Raw genomic sequence first — 27,214 nt, 5'->3', positions numbered from 1 at the left:
CGATTTCATAGTCAATGGAAGCACAGCCAAGGTTTGTTCTAACCAGGCCACCAGTTCAGCACATATGAAGACAAAATCTTTCAATGTAATGTTACAGACCACATAAAGTCCTTTTTTCCCCAAATCCATTGGCGTCTGTCTTTTCAGTTCCAATCATGGCTCATGATTTAAGTTTCTGCATGACAGCTGTTGTGTTTAAATGTTTCCCAGCTCAGGATGTTCAGCTCTTCAGAAACAACATTTGGTTGTTCGGGCTGGTTGCCTGGTTCTGATTTTTGTGAGAAATCAAAGATTCTTTGTTGTCCTTCAGCAGGTGACAGAACCAACAGTTCTGAGAGATAAAGAGACAGAGCAGACGAAACCCACTCAAAGGGGATTTGGCTTGTTTTGTCGGTTTGGACAGAGACAATTTCTGACTTTGAATCAAAAACATTTTACAGGAAGTAAGTTGTGAACTCATTCTGAATTTGATTCAATGAAGTTCATTGTGTCTATAAGTTCTATTAAGCACTTAAATTATTTTTTTTATCAGACACTGGGTTTGTTTTGTGTAAAACCTACCGACATGTTTCGGCGGAATGCCTTCCACCTTCGTCAGGGTCGTCATCAGATGGTGGCGTGTGACGTCTTTAAAAACAGCTGATTTGTGACTGAGGCGGAGTCACCTGTCAAACTTTGACAAGTGACTCCGCCCCTTGATGTCCGTCTTTCTCTGGAGGATGTTGCTCCAGGTGTGTCATTCTGAATTTGTTTAAGTACATGCATACCGGAACTTTGTTGACATTTTAAGCTAGTGTTCATCATTGGTAGAGTGTTCATGTAAGGGTGTGGAAGCCAGTAGCGTCCGCAAAGTGGCAGACGGTTGCTTCCGCGAAGTGAATTTTTCCATTTTTCCATTTTTTGTTATTTTTTTTGCGGTTTGGATCACTTTTTTCTCTAAAAGCAGACTATTTGTTACGTCTCAGCTGGCACAGACCTTGACTGCAGGGGCAAAGGAAAGAGATGTATATGCTGATGGTTACGATGGGTTAAATAAAGCATCAGATCAGTGAGAAAGTTCACCTCTTACCGCTTGTTTTTGTCCAGATGATGAAGCAAAAGTTTCTTTTAAAGAAGCCAGTGCAGTGATATAGAACATGCTATGTGATCGGAACTACTTTTTTAGGCGTGCATTATCACTGTAGTATATCACTTTTTAATGCACACCCAGCAGCCAATCAGAATCGAGAATTCACCCGGACCAAGGTATAACAGGTGTTTAGGAACTAATGGTGAGCTGAGCTGTTTTTCTCTGTAAGTCATACTGAATGTGGTGAAGACGAGGGAAGCTGGGTTTTCCTTTTCCCACAGCTGTTGCTCTTTCTGCATCAGGTGTCCCAAATGGGGCTGATCTCCAGGTGACACAGTTTGCACAACAGCGCTCTCTGTGCATTTGTACAGGTGCGTTGCATGTTCCCTGTGTATGTCCACACGCGCATGCAAACACACAAACCTCCAACAAAATGAGGGACAGCTACTAAGAACAAACCTATCAACTCAAACAAACTTTTGTTTTTATAATAATGACTAATAAAGTGACCTAGAAAATAAACATGTGTCCTATTTTCTGTGGTTGTCTTTGTAGCTATCATTTGGTCCTATGGTAACTGTATGCGAGAGATGTGCTAAAGGAAACCATGATGCACCTTGTCTAATAGCACAACTCAGTGATGTTCTATTCTCAGTCAGGGTTCTACAACCTCCCAGGTTCCCAGATCCTGTGGGCAATAAACACTGCAGACCTGCATTCTAGATTTCTATTATTTAGCTGTATGAGAGGCCGACCAACACGTATGAGCAGACATATGTTTGTGTGAGCGCTCCCTTTGTCTTCCTGTGTCCCAGTGACAGCAGGTGCAGCTTTGCTGTGTCTATTGTACAGCTGCGGTGCTGCTTGTTGTTTGCTCTGTGAGCTGAAAAAAAAAAAAAGCTACTCATTTCTTTCACGTTAGTCCATCTCGCAGTGTGCTAACTGCTAACAGTTTAGGATTTCTACTCAAAGGAAGGACATCCCATCTTTCCTGTTCCTTTGTGGATGATGTGGTGTCAAAATGTTAGTTGGAGAATGAAGCTAAAAGTTTCAGAGATGTTTTCAGGTGTTGGGAAGTGGTCGTGTAGACCCAAAAACCCCAAAACGGAGGAGGCCATGCTTGTGATGAGAACTTTAATAAACTAAAATATGGATGAAGACCAGACACTGAACTGCTGATGATCCGTTCAAATAAAGATAGCTGTGGATGATTATCAAATGAAAGCAGGAGAAATACAAAACATGACAAAAAAACCCACAAACCTTGTTTATAACAAACTAAAGAGCACAATTCTCAGATCAGGGTGTAGTTTGTGTTATTACTTATGTGCATACTGTTTGGCTTCCATGAAAACCTTCTGAAATAATCAGTGTCATTTTGATCGCAGTAAGAAAATTCATGTTTTGGGGATGTTAGAAAAACTTTTCTTTAGTCCACTTGACAAAGCACAATGGGCTGCGTGGTGGGGCAGTGGTTAGTGCCTTCACCTCACAGTGAGAAGACCCTAGTTCGGATTCTAACTGGAACATTTCTTTTTGGAGTTTGCATGTTCTGCCTTCTCTGGGCGCGCTGGATTCCCCCCACTGCCCAAAAACATGCTTCATAGGTTGATTGATTGATGTAAAGTGTCCCTAAGTGGTTGTGAGTGTGCCTGGGTGTGTGACCCCGTATTCACACTGGTCCGTCTGCAGTGCGTCTCTCTTGCGTTGCGTGGGTAGTCGGTCTCACAACCGTCTGGGTTGTGTCTCTGGTCCGTCCTCCCCCCTGACTCCCGTAGGAGTGGTTTGTCCTGCAACCCCCGTGTTACGTAGTTCGTCTCGCTCTGTTTGCTCATCCAAAACTTAAGCAATCAGGCCTCATGCCCTCTTTCTTCAGAGTCTGTAAAATGCATGTTTTGTGTCATAAATGATGTTGTGTTTTGTGCTTCCAAAACATCTGTCATCCATTATGAAAATGGCCAGTGTTATCTGCTGTGCTAGTGTGCGTTATCGTGTGGGCAGATCATCTTAAATATGAAATTAAATTTTATAAAGATTTATTCGCCTAACAGGTTCGGCTCTGGCAGCTCCGTGACCCGAAAGGGATAAAGCGGGTTAAGAAAATAGATGGGTGGACAAAACATAATAAGAGCAGAGTGGAGTTCACTTGTTTGTTTGGTAGAGTTTCATCAAGTCAAACGATAAAACAGCCTGTAATGTACATAAACAGTCCTGGTGCAGTTTGTATCTTTATTTGTTAATAACATAACAAACAACACGTCATTCCTGAGCGATTATCTTCCTCGCAATCCTTGAGTTAAGTGACATAAAATACAAAGAAAATCCAACATCATTTTTATCTTGTTTTTGAATCATGATGTGCTTTAACTTTTTCTCATGACATACTTTAAATAATACACTTTTGCCTCCACTTTTCAAAGAGATGCTATTGGCACAAGCACAGAAAGCTTGATGTTCTCCGTGCCACCTTAAGGGCCGTACACAACGGGACGAATCTCGGCGTACGTTTTTCACCAGCGTTTTTCAACACGTTTTTTGTGTTCACATTCAAGCGATTTTCGCTGACGATGAGCCGAATGAACATGCAAATTCATTCCCTGACATTAGATGGCGCTTAATGTAAAATAGAAATACTCCTGTACACAAGGTGGCGCTGCGCAACTTCACGCTTCTTAAAGTCGCTTTTCACTCAGAAGAAGAGAGCAAGTATTTAAGCGCTTGTCAGAATCAAACAAAGAAAACATGAAAATTTCAAGCACCAGTAGCTCCAGCTCCAGTTCCAGTGATGAAGAAATAATTGTTCTGTTGGATGATGAAAGACGCAGAAAAGACGCCGATTTTGGGTACATCCCATAGTTACGAGAAGAGAAGAACATGGGGAGTTTTATCGACTGGTACAAGAGCTGAAAATGTATCATGATCGTTTTCGGGGATATTTTAGAATGTCCGTCAGTGAGTGGATCTTCTTCGTCATTATTTCTTCGCGGCAGTGTAGACGCTACTTGCCGTATATCTTCTTCGCCATGACGTATGTGCTCAGCAAGACAGTTTTGTGTTTGAGCGCCCCCAAGTTGTGTTTTACTGTAACTTCAGAAGCTCCAGACACGTGTGCAAAAACGCCATTCTCATTGGTCGTATAGTTTTTGACGCGGCGCGTCAAACCAAAAAAAACGAACATGAGGCGTTTTTAAAAAAATGACGCTTTTACGTGTGGCGTTTTTCGCGTCGGTGTGCACACTCACATTGGTGCCCTTTGTTTAGTCACGAGGCGTTAAACGTCGGCGAATATCGCGTGCGAAATTCGTCCCGGTGTGAACAAGCCTTTACCCTGTTCAGCATTGCTCGGTGGAAATGAGGCTTCATTTCAAATCACCTTTACTCAGATTAAATGCTGCAAACATGCAAACTCCAGAAATGTCATGGAAGGTCATGGAGGAAACACTAACTCCTAACAGAAAACTGTCTGATAAAAGAAGGAGAAGTTGGAGTCAGTGAGGGATTGACTGTTGTGTACATGAGGAAACTTACAGCCTTTTCAAATCAGATCCACGTAGTTGTTGGTTCCTGGCTAAAAGATTTTACATTTTATAAAAATGCATGTTGATTTCTTGATAAATGCTGAATTCTGAAAACACTGAAAAAGCTGATTTGTTTTGGTCATTTCTTAAAAATAGATCATTCCCACAAATAATGGGAAAAACTTTTTATCTTTATTTCTGTCCCTGGAATGTGGCATTCCGGTGCAAGCCCTCAGCTGCTGTTCATTAACAAAGGTTCCCATGGCAGTTCTCATAGTTTAGATGCTCTTTCTTGCTAAATTGAAAAGCCTTTCGGTCTGTTTTTTTCCTGGAACCTCCCACCTCAGCCCTCAGCCTCTCACCCCCACAAAACTTTTTTTTTTCCTCCGAAAGTGTCTAAGGAGGAATGCCATTCAACATATTCAGCTATGCGCCCCCAAATCTCTGCCGCAAACATGTTCCCACTGATTCTCTCAAAGAATTAATTGCTTTAAATAATCTCACCATCTGGCTGTGGAGGTCCGTCTTTCTGGGCGGCTTGCACAGTGCTGGTTAGAGCCCATTCAGCTGTCTGCAGCACCGCTGTGGAGCGCAGAGCGGGAGAGGCAAGCAGAGGAAAAGGTGGTGAAGCTTGCAAGAAGGCTGAAAAGAGAAAGAAATGACAAAGACCACCATCTGCTTCTTGTCCGTCTTGTCAGCGGCCCTGACTGCAGAGGCCTGCAGCGCTCTGATCCTACAACCAACTTCCTTCTGGATTTTCCTCTCAGAGAAGAGGCGGATTTGGAGAAACAGCCACAGAAATGAATGAAAGAGGAGATCTCTAATACTCCTTGAGGGGTTTCTTTCGTATTTTGTTAAATGGCACGAAAATTTGTATTTAAATATTTGAAATATTGATCAAGTCCAAAGCACAAACATATCATTCAGTTTTCTCGAGGAAGGCAGTCAAATAAGCATTTTGTGTCACTATTGTAAACCGTCTAATACAACATCATCAGAGAAGGACATTTACACAACAAATAGAAGAAAAAGCAGAACTGATCCTGTTATATTACCAAATATGGCAACACAGTTCAAAATTCCTGAAATGCATCTCTCCGCCAAGATGGATGCAGGCTGGTGGAGACCATGATCCTGCAAGTCTCTGCCAACACTTGGAGTCTAAAAACGTCAAACTTCCATGCCACATGCCAGCACTTTAGTCCTTATTACCACACAAAGACAATGCCATTGAATTATTATTGAATTCTTGATTATGTTAAAATGAAGCAGAGAGGCAGAAGCTAGCAAATAGGCATTATTTAATGGGCATCCTCACAGAAAGAAGATTTTTGGTTGTCACACTCAGCTGCTGGCAAAGTCCCTCTTTCATCATTTAAGGTTTTATTGTCGTCATTGTAAAGTAATTTCATGTTAATTCAGAGTTCTATTTTTGAGTTTCAAATACAACCATTTTATTTTATTCATCTTGTGATTCATGCAGCTTTTTGTTTCATCACTTCCCTTGTGATAATTAAAAACACTAAATGAATGAAGGGATGTTTGAGCTTCGTAATGCTTCCTTTAAAGCATGAGACGCTTTGTCATTGCTGCATGGAGATCTTGGACTGCTGATCTATTCATAAAATGCTAACTTGTTCAGAAGAAATAGATTAGAGCATCTTTATCAGTTTTTCTCCAGCATGTCTCAAGTCCTTTTTTTATGAGGCATTTTTATGGAGAATAATAAACCTCAAGGTTTGAACCTCAAGTAGTGCTTTGTGAAGTCTGAAGGGGTTGGCAGCAGTTAGCTGTTGTAATTGTCTCCCAAAGAGGCACCAAATATCCATTACATTTCTGATTCATTTTCATTTGTATGTTCCTGTTTCTAAAGGGAGGCACATGACCAATATTTTCTATCTGGCTTTTAGCTGATATTTAGGAATATATGTCAACTATTCTATGTATTTCTACTTTTTTATATAGTTCCGTTCACTAAAGTCTTCGTGTGTTTTTATTGAGTCTGTTTGTTTGCTTGTTTATCAGGCTATTATTCTCAGTTTTTACTTTGGTGTTTTTTATTTTGTTTTACCTCCAGTGTTTTCCTCAGACGGATCATCCTCACCACTGAGGATGAAGCCTCCTCAGTGAAGAGGATCGCTGCAGTGGGACCTCCCTCCTCTTGCTTTGATTGGGGGGGTCGTGTGGTTGCGTCCTTTGTAAATATGAGTCGGGGTGTGGTGGGGGGGGGGGGGGGGGGGTCATTGGTATGCGTTGGGGCTGGAGGGGCGTTGTACACATGGTGTGTGTTTTATAATTGTTTTTTTGTGTGTCTGTCAAGGTCTCTGTTTTCTGTATTTCAAATTGAAAAAGGTTTTTACTATTTGAAGTCGTTTGTGTTACATAAGCATGAAAAGTGCTCTACATAAAAAGTTTAGCAGTCAAGGTGAATCTTTTAATGAGCCACATGACCCAAAAAGTCCAGTTTGGCGACAGCGGCTCACACTTGAACTCTGATGTGAGCCCTGAATGGGTCTGTCTAGGTCTAAAGCAGATAAGGAGTAAGAGCCTAATTACAAATTTATCACTGCGCGGCCAATTAGGGGCTCTTGAGACTGTTCCCTGAACAGCCCTCTCTCCTGTCTGCAGGGTGAAAATACTTTTAATTTATATGGCACTTTATAAAACAAGCTCTGCTCAAAGTGCTCAACAGTTTTTTTACTCAAATATTTAAAAAAGAGAAAAGAGAAACAAACTGAACCTCTAAAAATACACACAAGATTAAAAGCAATTGTGTGAAACTTGACACATTTTTGGAGACGGATGAAACTTAGCAGTGGAAAAAAGACTGACACAAAAATAATAATAAAATATAAAAAAGCAAGAACTTCCTACGTCCTCATGTCCTACCTGGGGTTCATAACCACTGACAACATTCAACATTACAGCTTCAACTTTTAGCTTTAGCCCTTGTGCTATCTCAGATGACCCCACCCTTACATTGGAGTGTTCTCCCTACCATAACTTCTCATCTCATACCTGGAGTAACATCCTCCAGCAGAAAACGGACATCAAGAGCAGATTGGAAGAATTTCAAAAACAATGTTAAAAGTGAGGAGAAGGATCCATACCTAAGGAACATTTTTGTCACCAGTTAACCTCTGAAGCATGCTGTGGGAGGAAGTTCCTGGAGAAAGACCCATGGATGGGCGAAGAGAATATGCTAAACCTCTTACTGTGAGGCGGGAGTGCTAACCACTACACCACAGTGGAACCACTCAGGTAAAATAATTGACTTTAAACACGGTAGCCGCGGTTATATGGGCAAGATAACTTTATCGTATGAAAGTTCTAGAGTTAAACCGACTGAGCAAACTCAAAGAGATCAGGATGAAACCAGATGAGGGATGTGATGATGATAATTTCTGAAGAGACGATGAAGAAGAATGGCGTGTGAAATTGTACAAAATGATGCAATCTGGTCAACCAGATTGAAAATGTATAGTCTGAGCTCTACTTGAGAAAAGCCAATAAGGTCTACTGTAGAAGTCAAGGCATTATTGAGGCTGTCATTTTTATTTTTTTACATTTATATGAATAAAAAAGTCACACACATAGTATATTTGTATCCATTATTATTATTATACCATCCATGTTTAACATCAGTTAAAATTGGATGAAGCCTATGGTGGCTATTAGCTCATTCTTCCTCATGTTCCTCATGCTCCACCTGGATTAGTTTTTCACATAGAATAAAATAATTATTTCCCATTCATTTTTAAACTGTTTGAAGTTACTCAGGCAACAAACTGGCAAACTGTTCGTGATGTTCCCTGCCTTTGCTCAAAGGCGGGGTAGGCTCCAGCAACCCCATGACCCCGACAGGGATCAAGCAGGTCTAAAAAATGAATGGATATAAGTTACCCATAGCATGAACAGAGCTAAATGAACGTCATTTCACACAGAACGATGCTTTTTTCTGCTGAGGCCCTGGAAAGTGGGGAGTATGCCTGAAATTCTTGTATTAGATCCAGATCTTTGAAAAAATGAATTGCAGACAGCTGGTTTAAGCATTAGTGATTGACTAAAACACTAAAACTGAAACTCCTTGAAAATTATGAATTACATTAAATGTGCCAATTCAACTTTGTCAGTTTGAGGCTAACAGTGACCAGTGATTGACCATAAACAGGAAGCTTTCTATTACTTCTTTTTTGTAGTAGAACAATGAATCTGCATATCTAATACAGGATTTCACACCAACCAATGAAATTATGGATCTAGAAAGCAACAGACAACTGTCAGTCATTGAATGCAACAGGACTGTTCATAGCTTGCACCTTATGTCATAGTCTGTGTAAAATGCCCACTGGAGGGCAGAAAGCTGCAAATGTCCATGCCCTCAGATTTTGAGAGACTTTCTGTCTTTCTTTTAAAAAAAATGCGAAACTGTTGTTGTGCCATTGCATACAGTAATTGCACAGGAGACAAGCCAGATCTTGTTTTCTGTTCAATCAGGTTGGACAAATCGATCCAGAGAAGAAGAGGAGGTTGTGAATTTAACGCTTTAATTGCGCTTAGTCCTTGGGGAAAGCAGGCAATGGCAATCATCCAAATGCAAGCACATTCACAACAAGCGCAATTCCATATTACTGCTTATGTTTTTTGGATGCTGTATCATAATAGTGGCGCTTAATACATTTTAGCAATGCGACATGATGAAAAAAAAAAGCTTTGCAAAAACATAAACTGGCAAATGGTGGGATACATTTACATTGAGGTAGGGGCTTACCTCACAAAATGTGATCAGGCTTATTGTTAATAGCATTAATATTGTCTCTGAAAGTTGGGCTACATTTTCATTAACTACTATTAGAGAGTAGTGCACACTTTTGCCACAAGAATGAACATTTTACAGAAATCGTTTTGAATGAAAATGCAAATATTTGTCTGTTTTTTTGTACTTGCCCATCTTTCAGAAGGTGTTCTTAGAGGCTTCTCTGTCGTGTAGAAACATCACCAAAAGACCAATTCTGGTTTAAGAGGTAGGAATAGTTCAGCAGATGCTGTAACAATATTGCAGGAACAAAAATCAGCGAGCAAATTTTACGACAAATTTTAATGAATTATTTCTTGTATTTCATTTCAACCATCTCAATTTTTATTTGACGTTGACATTCCTTTGAAACAATGACTAAATTAAAACATCTGTTCTCTTAGAATTTCCATCTTAATGTTCTAAAATTGCAAATGGTTTGCTATAGTTAAACCAAAAATCAGAATTTCAGGTCTTGATAAAACCCAGAAAAAAAGTTTCTTAGTCGTTGTAACAGTCTGATGTTCTGAGTTTCAAAAGTTCTTTTAAATCAGGAACATGTTAGACATACATGCTATATTTAAGGGCCTGATTTCCCAATACATTAACTAAGAAGAAACATGTTTTTTCATGGACTACACACATTTTTGTGTATTTTTACCAAGCATTAATTTACTAAAATAACACATTATTTAACATAGCAAAGGTAGACTCAAAGGTAAAAACCAAAAACAAAATAATTGTCAGCAGATCAGAGTGCCATGAAGTGTCAAAGCTTGATTGTTTGGGTTAAATTGCGTTTTTAAAGACCCAGTCCAATGAAAAATATGTTTTTGGTGTTTTTGAAATGTTCTTGTAGCACTTATCTGATGGTGGATTTAAAGAAAATGAGCCTTAAAACTGCATTTCTGAATTTTTCTTTCATTCAAATCATCCCACCCACAACTCAAAGCTGAATTTCTAATGAACTCCTGCTGCTCTGCAGAAACTATGTCCAAGAAAATGACAAGTTTTTTTATTTTGATTTTTTGAATTTGATTACCACATGATTCCATAAAAATGTTCTCAGATGACATGTGTTGGTTTACTTTTTGCACTTTGGTTTTCTACCCAACTATAGTCCAAAAACATGCTTCACGTGTCCCTTGTGACAGAATGGGGACCTGTACTGAGGTTTACCCAATAGTAGCAGGGCGGGTCAGGTTACCCTAAAAGGGATATAGCAGTTTAGGAACATGGATGGATGAAAGTTCTGTGTGTTTGGTTTATCACAGTTCTATAAGAATACCTTTCTGTTTATGATATAATTTAAAATAAATGTTGATAAAATGTAGTGGACATTTTACTTTGAAGGCATGACAGTTGTCTTTACCTTCCTGGTTGTATCCCATCATCAGGTTGGTTTTAGCAGAGCTTCCATAATCACTCACAATCCGTTTGAGATTTTAAAAATGAACATCAAGGAAAAATGAACTGCTTGGTTTTGAGTCCTAAAAGCTTTTTTTTTTTTTTTTTTGAATGAAGCAAAGTGCTGGAGCCTATCTGAATGAATAGATGTGTCTTAAGAAAGGCTCATTTTCAGAGGCTGAGCTGAAAGTATGCAGCAATAGTTTCCTGAGTCCTCGCTGATGTTGTGTTTGCAGTGCAGGGAGAGGAGCCAACACAGATGGTTAAGGACCAAAGGCAGAGCACTTTTTCTCATGCCTTTAAGTGGGAGCACTTTCTTTCTTGGCTAATATTTAGCTCCTTCAAATGCTAATGGAGTGGCTTTGCTTTTCCAAGGTTAGCATTACAACGATGGGAAAGCCTTTAGATCCCAGACATTTGTTTACCAGATGAAAGAGCCTCCACATTGTAAGTGCTGAGAGAAAGAGAGTCAGGCCTTTCCACTGAGGGGCCCCTGAACCACCCCCAGTTAATTTAAAGTTACATGCACTATTTGTCCCTTTTCCTAACACTTAATTTCCCCAAACACTTATTTTCCTCTCTGAGGATTTTGTAGACGGGACAGTTGTCATGCTTTAAATGTGATTTATCATTGAGTGTGAGTGTGTTGGTGGGGGGAGTGAGCGGAGTATGGCAATAAATAAAGGCTGGAGAAATAGATAACTGAAGGACTTGAAGAGACAAAATAGTCTGCGAGGATTTGTATATTTTTATGTCATTTCCTTATTACGGCAACACAGATTATTTGGATATAAAGAGGAAGTTACTTCCTTTTTTTTGTATTTTCTATACAACTGAGCCATAGTATTTTATTTTGAAATCTTTTGAAATGCCCTAAGATGTCGTATTATTCACTTCAAAACAAATTATTTTGTTCTTGCACTCACTTCTGCCATTATTGTAGGGACATAAACAGTTTGAGCTGCGTACCACAGCCTGGTGATCTGATAGTGTTTGCTCTAATTAAACTCTTAAGAGGAAAACATATCTACATCTCCATGGAAACACCAGTGAGAACACAAAAGCCTGTAAAAGAGCCATAAAATACAAGATCCTTTGGATCTCCATCAGAACGCTCAGGTGTTATCGGTGGTGCTGTTTTTCTGACTTTCAAACACTATTATCTTTTGTTGTTCAGTGTCTTTCTTTGTTTTTGTTTGCATCCTGAGAGAGGGGGCTTAAACTTAATTATTAAAAACACAACACATAAAAAGGGAATGGAAGATCTATAAAAAAGGTCCACAGTGATTAATATATTTTTCCCCATAAGAGTTTCAGAAATACAATTCATTTTAGACTTGAAGAGTGTGATAAAAGCAGACCCTGTTTCTGCTGCATCTCCATCATACATTATTCACTCTCGGCTGCCAAGTTAGGACTCTTGAGAATGGTTAAGAACCCTCTAAAATATAAATGCAGTATGCTGAAGTGAAACTGCACTAATGCAGGCCCTTTACACACATGCACACACTACACATGCACACACTACACATGCACACACTACACATGCAAAGACCCACATATTTGCAGTATAAATTTTGATTATTTTCAAGCAACATAAAAGCAAGTTTGACCTACATAATTCATTTGCTCATTCTATACAAAAGTAGTTTGGTGTGGAGCATAATAAAAATTGGCTCTGTGTAAGGTGTTTAAGTTTTTTCCAACACTTTACCAGCTGCAGCTTTAGGCATTTTTCAATGAGTTGCCCCCAAAGGAAACGATAAAAGAATGAATTAACAAACAGTCGAAATTTGGTTTTTAGACTTATATTATAGTATTCTAAATCAAATATTAGTTTACCTTTCTTTGTAAATAAAAGTGATTAAGTGTAAGCAAATCTAATCAAATCAATCTTTTGTTACGTCCCTCCTAAAGGCCCGTACACACCGGGACGAATGTTCGCCAGCGTTTTACGCCACGTTTTTTGTGTTCACACCCAGGCGATTTTCGCTGACGATGAGCCGAGCGAACATGCAATTTCATTCCCTGACATTAGATGGCGCTTAATGTAAATCAGAAATACCCCCTGTACACAAGGTGGCGCTGCGCAACTTTACGCTTCTGTACCTGTCACTGACCAAACTGTCCAAGAGACCATCACCCGTCTGAGCTCGTCTACATGCTGCCTTGATGTGTTACCCACTAGATTTCTAAAGTCTGTCCTGAACAGTGTGTTGCCATCAATTACTCAAATAGTTAACATGTCTCTTCAATCTGGAATATTCCCAGAGGCCTTAAAAACTGCAGTCATTAAACCTCTCCTGAAGAAAAGCGGTCTTGATCCCACTGTACTGAATAATTACAGACCTATCTCTAATCTGCCATTTTTAGGAAAAGTCCTTGAAAAAGTTGTCTACCAACAGCTCACTGATTTTCTCTTATTAAACAATTCATTTGATGTTTTCCAGTCAGGTTTTAGACCCCATCATAGCACAGAAACTGCTCTTATCAAGGTAACCAACGACATCCGCCTGAACACTGATGATGGCAAAGTCACTGTCTTAGTCCTGCTAGAACTGAGTGCTGCCTTTGATACTGTTGATCATGGGATCCTTTTACACAGACTCCAAGACTGGGTTGGCATCTCTGGATCTGCCCTAAGTTGGCTCAAGTCTTATCTGGAAGACAGGAAATACTTTGTTGAAATTGGGAGTTGTGTCTCAGACTACATGGCCTTGACTTGTGGTGTGCCCCAGGGATCGATCCTGGGACCCCTTCTGTTCAACCTCTACATGCTGCCACTAGGGCAGCTAATACGCAGTAATAACATATCTTATCACAACTATGCAGATGATACTCAGATCTATGTGTCACTGACAACAGGTGAATATGGGCCGGTGGATTCACTCAGCCACTGCCTCCAACAGATCAGTGCGTGGATGCAGAACAACTTTCTCCAGCTAAACTCAAACAAGACCGAAGTTATTATTTTTGGCCCACAGAAACAAAGAGAAAGTGTCAGCAGCTACCTTCATTCTCTGTCTCTTAAACCCTCAAATCAAGTCAGAAATCTAGGGGTAATCATGGACTCTGACCTGAACTTTAACAGCCATATCAAGTCAGTAACATCAGCTGCATTTTATCATCTGAAAAACATTGCCAAAATCAAAAACATAGTGTCAAAGCCAGACCTGGAGATACTTATTCATGCATTTGTCTCCAGTAGGTTAGACTACTGTAACGGCCTGCTCACCGGCCTCTCCAAACGAGCTGTAAAACAGCTTCAGTACATCCAGAATGCTGCTGCTTGAGTCTTGACCAGAACCAGGAAGTATGATCACATTAGTCCTGTGCTCAGGTCTCTGCACTGGCTCCCTGTACCTGAAAGAATAGACTTCAAAGCAGCTCTGCTTGTGTACAAGTCTCTCCATGGCCGAGCACCAAAGTACATCTCTGACATGTTAGTGCCATATGAACCATCTCGTACTCTGAGGACCTCAGGGGCCGGCCTCCTGTTGATCCCCAGAGTCAGAACTAAACAAGGGGAATCGGCGTTTCAATATTCTGCAGCTAAAATCTGGAACAGCCTCCCTGAAGTCGTAAGACAGGCCTCTTCTGTGTTCATGTTCAAATCTAGACTTGAAACATTTCTGTTTAGCCGTGTATATGACTGAAAGGTTTCTTTTAAAGTAAATTTTACGTTGATTATTTCTATGATGTATTGTGATTTTAATGCATTTTTCTGTTTTGTGAAGCACCTTGAATTACTTTGTGTACGAATTGTGCTATACAAATAAACTTGCCTTGCCTTGCCTAAAGTCGCTTTTCACTCAGAAGAAGAGAGCAAGTATTTACGCGCTTGTCAGAATCAAACAAAGAAAACATGAATATTTACAGCACCAGAAGCTCTAGCTCCAGTTCCAGCGATGAAGAAATTATTGTTCTGTTGGATGATGAAAGACGCAGGATAGACGTCGATTTTGGGTACATCCCATAGTTACGAGAAGAGAAGAACATGGGGAGTTTTATCGACTGGTACAAGAGCTAAAAATGTTTCATGTTCGTTTTCGGGGATATTTTAGAATGTCCGTCAGTGAGTGCATCTTCTTCGTCTTATTTCTCTTTGGCAGTGTAGACGCTACTTGGCGTATATCTTCTTCGCCGTGAAGTATGTGTGCTCAGCAAGACAGTTTTGTGTTTGAGCGCCCCCAAGTTGTGTTTTACTGTAACTTCAGAAGCTCCAGACACGTGTGCAAAAGCGCCATTCTCATTGGTCGTATAGTTTTTGACGCGGCGCGTCAAACCAAAAAAACGAACACGAGGCGTTTTTTTCAAAAGTGACGCTTTTACACGTGGCGTTTTTCGCGTCGGTATGCACACTCACAGTGGTGCCCTTTGTTTAGTCATGCGGCGTTAAACGTCTGCGAATATCGCGCGCGAAATTCGTCCCGGTGTGTACGGGCCTTTAGGGAGGAGGAAGAATATTGCCCACATGAAGAAAAATTAATAACTGGTGTGGTTAAGTTAAACATTCAGCTATTTATAGGGTGACAGGAGGCAGTAGTCACAACACAAACCCCAAGGGAATAAACGAACAAAACAAAAATAAAAAAACTTAAAGTTTGAAATGATTAACAGATCTTCTCTGGCTTCATAGCACACACTGCTAACAGAAAACACAGCCCTCAAAAACCCATCAACTACACAAAATGTAACCAAACGACAAGATTAAATCTAACTGGGGAATCACAAAACAATTAGAAAACTAAAGGAAGGAAAGCCACGGGCTTCCACAGGCTAATGCCAGGCAGACAGCAGGAGCCAGGCTGAAGAACGAATTCCCCTCAGGAATTCTGATGCTGCTGGAGCAGGGGCTTCTGGGAGCTTTTAAACTTCCCTCCCAGCCTGGTGATTGGTGGAGAGCTTCAATCAGCTCTGCAGAAAGGGGTTCAGTCCAGGGGCTGGGCCTCTGCAGGAGCTGAAACTTACACAGCACGGGTATACACACAAAACAATTGCACACACACAACAAAACAAAAACATACATGTCAGACTTCCAGGAAGCATGTTTAAACTTCCCTGATTTTAAGCCTGAACTCTGGCTGAAATCCGCCTGATCTTGCTTACTCTGGGTATGTCGGTTCGAGAAGACCGGTTATGAGTTGGTGTAATTACGCTCGACTTGGTAACCCTGGGTTAATGCACGTGCACAGCAAGTACATAAAGACATTCTCAATGGATCGCCGGATTTCCGGAGTCACCATGGAAACGCATGGTGAAAAAAAAGAGAGCGCTATACTTTAGTGAGACAGAGTTGGACATTTTAATGACGGCGTATGAAGATTATACGTCCATCAAAAAAGTAACACGGCTGCATCATCAAAAAGAGTTTCTGCGTGTAGAAAAAGAACAAAGTAAACACACAAGTTTCTGGTCTTACTTCCATTTTCCTTGTGATGCTTATACTTATACTACCTTCACTAGGGTTGCTATATAAACTCATCATCCTCTCCCTCCCTCTCACTCATGGTGCAAAGGCTTAAGCATAGTAGGACAAATAACTCGGCAAAACACAGTAAAACAGCTAAACAACTAAACAAATTCGGTCAAAAACCCACACTTAAACCCAAATCCATCCAGACAGGCAATGATATCCCACGATCCCTTGCGGTGCCGATCTAACAGCAGCACCAAAGTTAAACCTACTTAATTGAATTAATTTGAATGAAAGGAAAATTATTGTCCGAAAACTACGTGTTATTTTAAAGCTGACCTAACAAAAAAATGATTTATCTTAAGAGAATAATTAAGTTAGATCAAAGTAAAAAAGTTTATTTTTCCAACATCCATTCGTGGTTTTATCATCCTCTCACAGTGGAAAAAGTATTATCTGAGCTTCTTCATCCACTAAATCATCTTCAAATGGACACGCCATGCTGCTTCACCTCTCTGAAAACAAACTAACCTTCAACTAAACCTGCTCCAGACCAGGTTATGTTCAGAGCATGAGTTGTCATGGCAACTTGACATACCCTGAAACATACCTCCATTTTTGGAACTGAAAGCTGAGGTTATCAACTTCCTTAGCCTCAAACTTACCGTGGGAGCTAGCATAACCTGCTTTCTGGAATACCCCCCAGGAGCTGTAACATTATAGCACTTTTCATATATAATGTACCAAGTGCTGCACACTAAAAATAAATACCCACACAGAACCTTCACTCCCCTCTCACACCCTCCACCCCCTTGACCAATAATAAACATTGGGAAACAGTCTGTAGGAGTGTCTTACTTTACATTCCAAAAAATACTGATTTTCATTCAAAAGTTTTGACTCTACGTCATTAAACTTGTATTCTATATAACATTTAATAGATTATCTAAAACCCTCGCCACAACATGTGGCTGAAGACGGCACCCAATTTTCTATCATTTCACATTCCTCAAAGCCATGCTAGCCTCCTTGTTTAACAGCCTTATGAATTAGCACTTTTCTTTTAAGAGGTAAAGAAAGTAGAGGATTCTAGGGTCAACAGTCCAGAGTAATGGAGAGTGTGGAAATGAAGTGAAGAAACAAGTCTAGGCAGGTAGGAATGAGTGGAGGAAAGGGTCAAGTGTGATGTGTGATAGAAGAGTTTCAGCTCAAGTGAAAGAAAAGGTGTAGAAAACTGTGGTGAGACCAGCTGTGTTGTTCGGCCTAGAGGCAGCGGCTCTGAGGAAAAGACAGGAAGCAGAGCTGGAGGTAGCAGAGATGAAGATGCTGAGGTTCTCTTTGGGAGTGACCAGGTTGGATCAGGAATGAGAACATCAGAGGGACGGCTCATGTTAGAGGTTTTGGAGATAAAGTCAGAGAGGCCAGACTGAAAAGATTTGGACATGTCAAGAGGAAAGACCGTGAGGATGCAGAGTGTAGAGTTGCCAGGCAAAAAGTCTAGAGGAAGACCAGAGGATGTTTCTGGATACAGTGAACAAAGACATGAAGGTAGCTGGTGTTAGAGGAGACGATGCACAAGACAAGGTTAGACGGAGGAAGCTGATTAGCTGTGGTGACTTTTTGGGTAATAAACTACCCCTAATGGAGCTCACAGGTGGAAGCCGGGGAGGTGGGTGGGGCGACGAACGCAGCAGCGCTTGCGGTAAAGGCAGAGAGGAAAAACTTGCACACCTGGACTTAAATAGAACACTGAATAGGTGAGTTGATTAACTAAACCGCCCTAGGGGAGTAACCGAAGTAAACGCACTGAGTAGTCTGCCTGAAATGCTCCCAAGGTCGCTCACTATTACTTTTTTTACTTAGGACATTTCTTACTCTTTACCTCCCAGGTAATAGAATTGTTGACCCACCCTGATTAAACATCCAAATAATTGTCAGTACTTTTTCATGTTTTCATTTTGGGAGAGTTTCTCCAACAGAGAGTTAAAAATATCACTGGCCTGGATGGGATACAGTGGTTTCAAGAGACTAAAATAGTTCTATTCAATTCAATTCAATTCAATTTTATTTGTATAGCCCAAAATCACAACAACAGTCGTCTCGATGGGCTTCGAAGTAAAACATGAACTCAAAAGGATCATGAATACAAAGAGTTCAATAGGAAAATACTAAAATGAACTAACAAACTGACTAAGCTATACTGGCATCCCTGCCCTTAGACCCCCCTTCGCGGTAAGGAAAAACTCCTAAAAAAACAGATTCCAGAAAAAACGAAGAAACCTCAGGGGTGCCCACATGAAGGAGGGATCCTCCCCCAGGACGGACAGGCGATTTACCAGAACTCATAGAGAAGAGGTAGTAGACACGTGAGAGGTAGTAGACACGTGAGAGGTAGTAGACACGTGAGAGGTAGTAGACACGTGAGAGGTAGTAGACACGTGAGAGGTAGAAGACACGTGATGCTGTAGTATCGCGAGAGCCGACGAGAGGAGTGTGGTGAGTTTACTTGGCGGCGCGTAAGTTGTGAACAAACATTTTTGATTTATTTCATTACACCGCCATATTTAAATAATCCAGAAAGTTAAAAAATAAAAATCTGAAAAAGTTTGTCAAGCATTTGCCAGCCTGGATGACCTGGAGGACCTGGAGGATCTGGAGAATTACATCGACGAGTGTTTCAATACCTGCCTCATGAGGAAATCCAACACCGCCACTCCGTCCACCAAACGCAACCGTCCCGAAGACTCCCCGGGGGCTGCCTCCTCCCCAGGCAGCAACATGAGTGATATCCTGGATTCAATTGATAAAAAGCTCTCCAGCCTTGATTGCCGTTTAAATCTGCTGGAGATCCTCCATAAGGAATTCCAAGGTCTGCGAGAGTCTCTGGAATTCACCCAACAGCAGGTGCAGGAGCTCGCAGCGGAGAACCAGGCCCTCAGAGAGATCGTGAAGACCCTGGGCAACGACACCGCCCGTCTTTCTGAGGAAAACCGATCCATCAAAGAAACCCTTCTGGATCTTCAGGCGAGGAGCATGAGGGACAATCTTGTGATCGCAGGGATTCCAGAAGAGGCCGGAGAAGACCCGGAGAACATTGTTAAGTCCTTCATAGAGGTCCACCTGAAGCTCCCCAAGGAATAGGTCCAGAAGATCTCCTTCCACAGGGTTCACCGGCTCGGAGGAAAAAGGCCGGACAATCAGCGTCCCCGTCCTATTGTTGCTAAATTTGAACATTATAAACAAAAGGAGCTGGTAAAAAGCAGAGGACGAGAGCTGAAAGGCACACATTATAGCGTGAATGATCAGTTTCCAGGCGAGATCCACCGCCGGCGGAAAATCCTCTTCCCGCTGAGGAGGAAGCACCTGTCTGCTGGAGCCCGTGGGGTGGTTGCCGTTGATAAACTTTTTGTGAACGGCAAGCTGTTCCAGGACCCAGAGGTAACACCCTGGCTGTGCTGAAGGCTTTCAGAGGCGCACTGACATCTGCGCTGCCCAGAAGAAACCCGCAAACTTATTTAATTGAATAGGAAATAATCGGATCATCAATAATCCACACCTCTCAGGAAAACTGTCTTTTCTTTCTCTCACATTCATGTTTCTGTTGTTGTTTCGTTGTTTTTGTTTTTTGTTCTTTCTCTTTTCCTCTCTCTTTTCTCTTGTCCCCCCCCTTCCCATGTCCTCATATGTGAATCAGGTAAAGTCAATGCAACCACGGTGAGTATTTATTTATGCACGGAACGGGCGCGCGCGCATACTAGCGCGCATAAGAGCATGCACACGCGATCCCGCACACACACGTTGATAAACTGCAAAAATCTCACTTAGGCTCACACAGGACGCACGCAACATGCAGCTCATAGCCAAGACACGTTCACCCACAACGCACAGCGCTTGTCAGTGTAGCAGGTACGCACAGCGTGCACGCGCACACGGACGGGCACACGCACTATTTAGCCTTGCACTCTCCCGGTTAGAACAGCTATGAACAGTCCTAACATCGTTAGCTGGAATGTGCGTGGACTTGGTTCTGGGCCAAAGAGATTGAAAGTGTTAAATCACCTGGATGATCTTAAAGCAGATATAGCTCTGCTGCAGGAGACCCATTTATCTTTATCAGCTGGTCATCTCCTGTGCTGTTCCCAGTATCCAGTTATGTATTCTACCGGTTTCAACTCCAAACAAAGAGGGGTTGCAGTTTTGATTAATAAAAATGTTACATTTACTCATAAGGATACAGTTACTGACCCAGAAGGCAGATTTGTAATCATTAATATATCCATTCAGAATAAGGACTTTTGCATAGCCAGTATCTATGGCCCGAATGTTGACGACTCTTCCTTCTTTCACAGATTTTTCACCTCACTCTCAGTTCACTCTGACTCCACAATCATTATAGGAGGAGACTTCAACCTTGTTTTGGACCCTGAACTTGACAGACTCAGCACGGCAGCAAACCAGCGTACATGGCGCTCTGCATGTATCCTACAGCAGTACATGAATGATCTGGGTCTCTGCGACGCTTGGCGCTCATGTCATCCAAACGCTAAGGGGTACACCTTTTTTTCTCCAGTTCACCACTCACACTCCCGTTTAGACTATTTATTAATCAGTAAATCTCTTTTAAAAGACATTAAAAGTTCAAACATTCATCCAATTATTATCAGTGACCATGCACCAGTTTCTGTTACTATTTCAAGGGAAGTACCCACACCCTCGGGTTCAATCTGGAGGTTTAATACATCTCTGTTAAAAGACCAGGAATTTATTGAATTCTTTAAAAAAGAGTGGGCAACCTTCTTAGAATTCAACAATACTTCTGAAATATCACCAAGTGTTCTTTGGGAAACAGCAAAAGCAGTCATGAGAGGGAAAATCATCTCTTATTCAACGCATAAAAAACGCAAAGAGAAAGCAGATTTATTAGAACTAGAAAATAAAATCAAAACCCTGGAGACTGCTTATGCTGCTTCTGCACAGGAACACATACTGGGTGACCTGAAAAATTTAAAACTGCAGTTAAATGACATCATCAATAAACAAACACAATTCCAGATAGAAAGGCTTCGACTGGAAAGATATGAAAACTCAAATAAATCTGGCAAATTTCTAGCTAATCAGCTTAAAATTAAAGAAAAATCAACAATCACATCTATTATGGACCAAACAGGGAATGTCACCCATGACCCGGTAAAAATTAATAATGCGTTTAAAGACTTTTATCAAAACTTATACACTCCACAGATCAATCCATCAGAACAAAGCATCAACTCATTTCTCAACAATGTAAACCTGCCCAGGTTAAACGAAGATCAAATCACAAATTTAGACTCTCCGCTCTCGTTGTCTGAGCTTCATGAAGCTCTGTTACTTATGCCTAATGGTAAAGCACCAGGGCCTGACGGCTTTCCTGCAGAGTTTTATAAGGAATTCTGGGAACAACTGGCACCAACATTTTATAAAACGGTAAAATTTATCAATGAAAGCCAATCTCTACCACCTAACATGAACTCCGCCAACATTATCCTTCTTCTAAAACCAGACAAAGACCCCACTAGTCTTTCAAGCTATCGCCCCATTTCTTTAATTAATGCAGATGTAAAAATTATCTGCAAAGCACTAGCACAGAGAATAGAAAAAATCACTCCTCACATAATTGACTTTGATCAAACTGGATTCATCAAAGGCAGACACTCGGATGACAATGTCCGCAGACTCGTTAACATAATAGACTTTGCCACCATCAAAAAACAGGAAATGACTATACTATCACTGGATGCTGAAAAAGCCTTTGATAGAGTAAATTGGAAGTTCCTTATTGCTGCCCTCCATAAGTTTGGGTTTGGAGAATCATTCATCAATTGGATCAAAATATTATACCACAACCCCAATGCATCAGTTAGAACTAATAAACAGACTTCCAACAGGTTTTTTCTTGGAAGAGGAACCAGACAGGGTTGCCCACTCTCTCCTTCTCTTTTTGCTATATTTATTGAGCCTCTAGCTGCAGCAATAAGACAGAATGAGAGCATTAAAGGAATTAAAACCAAACACAGCCATCATAAAATTAGTCTCTATGCAGATGACATATTACTGTTTTTAAGTAATTTACATTCTGTAAATGAAACGGCAACAATCATTAATGAATTCTCCTCTATATCAGACTATTCCATTAATTGGAATAAGTCTGTTTTATTATCACTGAACAATAATGCGGAGCAAAGACTCACAATACCAGTTAAATCAGGAAATATCAAATATCTAGGTATCAATTTTTCCTCCAAACTATCAGAACTGGTGCAGCTAAACTACACCCCATTACTGAAAAACATACAGGACGATTTAACACGCTGGACCAACCTGCCTCTGTCCCTTATGGGCAAGGTAGCCACAGTAAAAATGAAAATCGTACCCAAAGTTAATAATCTCTTCTCAATGATTCCCACACAACCGCCATTAAAATGGTTCAAAACATTAGACTCATCCATATCAAGCTTTTTATGGAACAATAAACCTGCAAGAATTAGTCTAAAAACTTTAAAATCTGCAAAAAGCTGTGGAGGATTAGAATTACCTAACTTCCACAATTACTTTCTTGCAAATAGATTACAATACATCTTAAAATGGTTAAAAAATAATCCAGAAACCAACTCATGGTTAGACTTGGAACAGGCGTTATGTGGAAAGATCAACCTATCAGATCTTCCATTTATTAGCCAAACAGTTAAAAAACAGGATTGTTTCAAAAGTATTAATATAAATGCCACTTTAACAGCCTAGGTGGAATTTCTCAAAATATCAAAATCATCAATTCAACCGTGCAAAATGACACCCATCTGGAACAACCCAGACATCCTCATAAACAAAAAAATTATCCACTTCCCAGCTTGGCAAGCAGGGGGCATAAAACAACTAGAGCACATAATTATTGATAGAAGATTCATAACTCCCCAGGAACTTCAAGACAAACATGGAATAAATAACTTCTTGGAATATCAGCAACTTAAATCAATTATTACTAAAAAGTTTAAATACAGAGACAACGATTTAAAGCTACCAGATGTAGTTACCACTCTGATCAATTTCTTAATGAATAAAACTCTCTCCAAAATATACAAACTTTTATGTAATTTAGATAATAATATTTCACTTCCGACAACAAAATGGGATGCGGATTTGAGCATCAGCACAGATGAGAGCTTTTGGTCAGAACTTTGTCTAAACACCTTTAAACTGACAAAAAGTCCAAATCTGCAGCTAATCCATTTCAAAACTCTACACAGAATTTACTACACTGGACAGAGGATGTTCAAGATGGGTCTCAGCAACTCATTTGTTGACATTTGTCAGCACTGTGACGGTAATCTGCCCGACAATTACATGCATGCACTATGGTTCTGCACGCCTGTCCAGGCTCTCTGGCAGCAGGTATGTGCCGATCTATCATTCTGGCTTAAGGTTTCAATCACAGCTTCACCGTCACTTTGTGTGCTTGGTGACATGAGTGCCATCGATGTAGAAGGAGGATTAGGCTCTATCATTTTCATAACTCTTTGCATTGCTAAAAAAACTATTTTAATAAATTGGAAAAGCAAGAAAAATATAAATATAAGTCAACACAGAAATCTGCTGCTTGATCATATCAGCTTGGAAAAAATGTCAGCCCAAGGTTCAAGTAACTTTGAAAGAATTCGGTCTCTCTGGTCTCCCATAGCTAACTCCATGACTTAGGGGGTGGGGGGGCCTGGTCGTCGTTGCTCCTTGCCCTTCTGCCGTGGGCCGGGGTGGGGGTCGGGGCCTCCGGTGCCTGGCGGGGGGTGGTGGGGGCTCTGTTGGTCGGGGGGTCGGGTCCGGCGCCTGGGTGGGGCGGGCTGGGGTGCTGCGTTGTCCTCTGGGCTTGGGTGTGGGGGTGTGTGGTGGGGGGGTGGGGTGGTGGTCTGGCTTGGCTTGGGGGGGTGGTCCCTTTGCCTGCGCTGGGGGGGTTGGCGGGGGGCCCTGCTCGGGGGGGGGGCCAGCGGCGCCGGATGGGCTGTCCATCTACACCTGGGGCTGGGATCGGCCCTTCCCTGGTTTTGGGGGCAAGACGGGACAACCCTCTTGGGGCCCCCGGTCGCTCTGGGTGTCATCCGCTTCGGCTGCGGGGTCTGGGGTGGGGTGGGGGGGGGTCTTGTCGGCCCTGTCCTGTGGGGGGGCATTCTGGGGGAGGGGGGGGGGGGGCGGCACTATTGGTACGGGGCAGGGGGGGGTTGACGGGTCGGGGTCTCCGCTGAGGCCATCGGCGGTTTCCCCGGCCGGTTGGCTGCCTCGGTCCCGTCGAGGCCTGACCAGAGCTCCTCTAGGGCTGGCGTTTGGGGGTGGGGGCCTGGGCTTGCTCCGGGGGGGGCGACGCTTTCTGGCTCCTCTCTCTCTGTGTGGGGGTGGTGGTGCCGGGCCTGGGGTGTCGGCGCCTCAGGGGGTGGGGCCCCTGGGCTGGGTGGCCCTGGCCCCTTTGCTGGGGGGTGGGGGGGGTGGGGGGGGCTGGGGGACAGCTGTTTGACCACCGGGGGACAGTCTACCAGCTGTCCCCAACTTACCCCCTTCCTCATATAACCTCATATTAGGGTGAGGGGGTGGGGGGTCTAGCCTGCGATGCGCCTTGGGGGGGGCTACTTGGCAGTGGCCCCCCTCCTATGGTTGCCGTATGGAGTGGGCCCCCCCTCTTTCGGTTTTATTTGCACCTTAGACATGTAGGGTCCTTGGTAGGGGGGGTGCTTGGACATCACTGCCAGCAAGCAGCAGATGTCCTCCTGGCACCCTACCCGCCAATTTTAACCGCACCTTAGACTTTTAGGGCCCCTTGGTGGGGAGGGTGAGGGGACATCACTGTGAGTAATCAGGAGATGTCCCCTTAGTGCCCTACTCGCCAATTTTAACTGCACCCCCCTTAGTACACACACCCCTCCCCCATCAATATATACATTCCAACACAAACACACACACATGCACACACACACCCTTTCAAACACACATACACGCACACACATTTTGCAAGGAAGGTGGGACCTGGGTCCATCTGTCCCGTACCCCTTCCCTGGTGGGGGGTGTGGGCCCCTTGGCGATGGCGGCCGTGTCCCTTGGGTGCTGGCTCCCTGGGCCCGGCGGTGCTCTCTCCGCACGGTGGGGGGGTTCATATTACACCTGAGCCGGGGGTGTTCGTGTCCCTGGGGGGTGTGTCCTGGTCCTTGCCCCTGAGCGCTGGGCCCGCCAAACTTCCAACATGGCCGAGCCTGGTCGAGCCATATTTATAACACCCCTTGTGGGCCCTCTTTCCTCCCCGCGGTTCCCCCCTCCTGGGCGGGGGCGGCGGGCCCCTGCCTTGCTCCTCCTTGGACCAACCGTGGGGCGGGCGGATGGCTGCCTGGAGTGCGGAGCGGGTCTCCCTTGGGGGGTCCTGGCTCGTACCTGGGGTAGGGGCGGGGGGATGCCCGGAACTCCTGGGTGGTGGTGGGGTGCTCGTCTGGGGCTGTGGGCATCCTTCTCCGGTGGGGCCCTGCGTTGGGCACTCCCAGCGCGGCGGGGGGGCTGCTCTCCTGGTTGGGCTGGGGCGGCGCTCTCTTTCCCTCCGTGCCTCCCTGCTCTCTGGCTCTGGGGGCCTTGCGGCGGTCCTGCTGGCCCCTGCCTGGGTGGCGGGCTTGGTCGCCCGGGCGGCGGTTGTTCCCTGCCGGTTCCCGTGTGGCGTTGGGGGGATTTCGGCTGCCGCTGCTGCTGCGGTGGGGGTCTTGGGGTGGGGATGGCTGGGCACTCTCCCTCCTTCTTGTCACGTTCCACCATCCATTTTAGAAGAACATAAAGACTCACCTGAGCACAGGTGTTAGCTCACCTTTGCACTAACAGTTTGCATGATTGAATGACTGAAATATTTCACACTAGTTGGTTTTAAGGCATAAGTATGCGTGTGAACACTATCTGTTTTGTGTACATGTCGACAGGTGGACATTTTTGCAGCTAGCAGGTGTGTTTATAACATTTGAGTGTGTGTGTGGATAGGCCCCGCCCTTTTTGTACTACATTTGAACCTTACCATAATGATTAACAACCAGTAAACTTGTTGCTTTATGCTGCTTCATGGTCTTACCCCCCTTCCCCTCCTATTATCACCCTCCTACCCCCCCCTCTCTCTAACGTCCCCCTCTCTTCTTCCCCTCTTTCCTTTTCCGTCCGGTCCAACACCAAAGATTTTCAAACATGATTGAAATTAATAAAGTTTGGCCTCAATTACAAAAGGGGTTTATTCAGACATACCTTTGGTTTGTCTGAAGATTAATAACCCCTCTTGTTAAAGTAAAATATGTCCAACACAAGAGGCCCTCAGCTCTCATCTGTCTGCCTAGCTGTTGGACAGGACAAGTTAAAAAAAAAAAAAAAAGAACTCATAGAGAAGAATTAACTTATCTAACACTATGACTACATATATAAAGTCCAGCAGACGAGTTTCATCCAGCCGTGGTTGGGGGGACAGTCAGGGGCGCGAGTCGAGCCAGAGACAGGAACCACAGCAGGTGTAGGAGCAGTTCTGCAGCTGTTAAAACTGGGCAACAAACCCTAAAACTAAAGTTTCTTTCCATGTGTTTATTTCTCTTTTTTGTTTAGAAGGCTACAGAAACATTTGTTAAATAAAACTGCTGAAAAATGACAGGATTTTGGCACCCCCAATTGCAAACCCTATTCTCTGTCCCCTTACCGTGTCCATTATTGTGCTTTCTATTTGCTGCTGGGGACATAACCCCGTAAGGGCCAGATCTACCCCCTTCCTCTTCATAAACGGAGGCTATGGACCAGGAGTAAAGACAGTATCAAAGCTCTAAAAAATTACCCTCTGCCTCCTTACGGACTTAATGTGATCTGGGGGCCAAATCTTCACCAAGTTGGACCTTGAAATGCCATACCCTTTGGTGGTAATTTGGGAGTGGAAGATTTGATCATAAATCCTTGGTCATGGCTTAAACTCACCACAGCTGACGTTTTCCAGTTTC

The sequence above is a fragment of the Oryzias latipes genome, chromosome 16, assembly GCF_002234675.1.
Source record: "Oryzias latipes chromosome 16, ASM223467v1".
NCBI lineage: Eukaryota > Metazoa > Chordata > Actinopteri > Beloniformes > Adrianichthyidae > Oryzias > Oryzias latipes.
Note: the sequence above shows the minus strand (reverse complement) of the source record.